Raw genomic sequence first — 2,110 nt, 5'->3', positions numbered from 1 at the left:
ACACCTCAGTGAGCTACTGAGGGCTCGCCTACCCAGACAATGTCAAATTGTTTCAGCCACAGACTTTGAGATTCCTGCATCCCCAGTAACTGATTCCTGGACCCCCTAGTGATTTGCAGAGTGAAATCACACTGGCCAGAGTCCCACGGCCTCATCCAAAGACTATAGGACAGGTGCCCCCCACCATCATATGCTCCTGTACCTTCGCAGTGATTTTCAGAGTGACACTACCCCACCAAGAGTCACACAACAGTCCTGACTGGTTTGGCTCAGTGGATAGAGCATCGGCCTGTGGACTCAAGGGTCCTAGGTTCGATTCCAGTTAAGGGCATGTACCTTGGTTGCGGGCACACCCCCCAATAAGGGGCATGTAGGAGGCAGCTGATCGATGTTTCTCTCTCATCAATGTTTCTAACTCTCTATCCCTCTCCCTTCTTCTCTGTAAAAAATCAATAAAATATAAAAATAAGAGTCACACAACAAGGGCCAAAGTCACACTACCTGAGCCTCAGGCCCCAAGACACCTTCCTCCCAGGCCATGGACTCTGGGATCTCGCAGTGAGAGCATGCCAGTAAGACCTCGGGCAACCCTTTCCACAAGAGCTGGAACCACAAGCACATCCACAACAGCATATATGTCGAGAACAGGGGTGAGTCATATTGTCAGACAACCCATGACAAGACTTCATCCATGAACGAGAAACTAATACTCAAGACCCAACTACATAAGGAGAACCCAAATAACTCAAGTAGGAGGCTTCACTAAAACACCAAGCACAGGAGATCTGAGAGACTGAACCACTGGGTCCCAAAAATCACCAACTACATAGCACCATCTCAAAAGAATCTGGGTAGCAAAGCAGTTGGATCTAAGACATAGAAACAATTAAAACATTACAGAAAAAATGTGGAGGCAAAAAAAAAAAACAATCCCCAAAGGAAAGAAAAAGGGAATCACCAGAAAATGAATTAAATGAAATGGAGGCAAGTAATTTGTCAGAGAAAGAATTCAGAGTAATGGAAACAAGGATGCTCCAACCTGTGGTTGAAAAATACACACAACTCAATGAGGATTATAAGGAGCTGAATGAGAATTTCACCAACATGTAAATTAATAAAGAAGAAATGAACAATGACACAATTATAATAAAGAAAATAATGGAAGGCTTCAAGAGTAGACTAGAAGAAGCTAAGGAGAACATCAGTGAGTTAGAAGACAAGGTAGAAAAAACACCCAAGAAGAGCAGCAACTGGGAAAAAAACTTAAAAAGAAAGAGGAGAGCCTAAGGGAGCTTTGGGACAACATATAACAAAACAACATCCACAAAATAGAGGTGCCTGAAGGAGAGAAAGCTGAGCAAGAAATAGAAAAGCTGTTTGAAGAAATAATGACAGAAAACTTTCCTGATTTGGGGGGGAAAGTCACACAAGTCCAAGAAGCACACAGAGTTCCAAACAAGATGAATCCAAAAAGATCGACACCAAGACACATCATAATTAAATTTGAAAACATCAACGACAAAGTAAGAATCTTAAAGGCTGCCAGAGAGAGACAGAAAGTTACCTACAATGAATCTCCCATTGGAATATCAACTGATTTCTCAACAGAAAAATATCAGGTGAGTAGGAATGGAATTTAATATACAAAGGAATGCAAAGCAAGGGATTGAATCCAAGAATACCATACCCAGCAAGGCTATCATTCAAAATTGAAGAGGAAATCAGAAGCTTCACAGACAAAAAAGAATAAAGGCTAAGGGAGTTTATTACGACCAAGCCCTCAATGCAAGAAATGCTAAAGAGACTGCTGTAAAAAGAAGAAGTAGAAAAGGAAGAAGAAACAAAGGCATACAGAATAAAAATGACTACAAACAAGTACCTGTCACAGTGATGGCGAACCTTTTGAGCTCGGTGTGTCAGCATTTTGAAAAAACCTAACTTAACTCTGGTGCCTTGTCACATATAGAAATTTTTTGATATTTGCAACCATAGTAAAACAAAGATGTATATTTTTGATATTTATTTTATATATTTAAATGCCATTTAACAAAGAAAAATCAACCGAAAAAATGAGTTTGCGTGTCACCTCTGACACGTGTGTCATAGGTTC

Source organism: Myotis brandtii, unplaced genomic scaffold (genome assembly GCF_000412655.1).
Source record: "Myotis brandtii unplaced genomic scaffold, ASM41265v1 scaffold305, whole genome shotgun sequence".
Classification (NCBI taxonomy): Eukaryota; Metazoa; Chordata; class Mammalia; order Chiroptera; family Vespertilionidae; genus Myotis; species Myotis brandtii.
Note: the sequence above shows the minus strand (reverse complement) of the source record.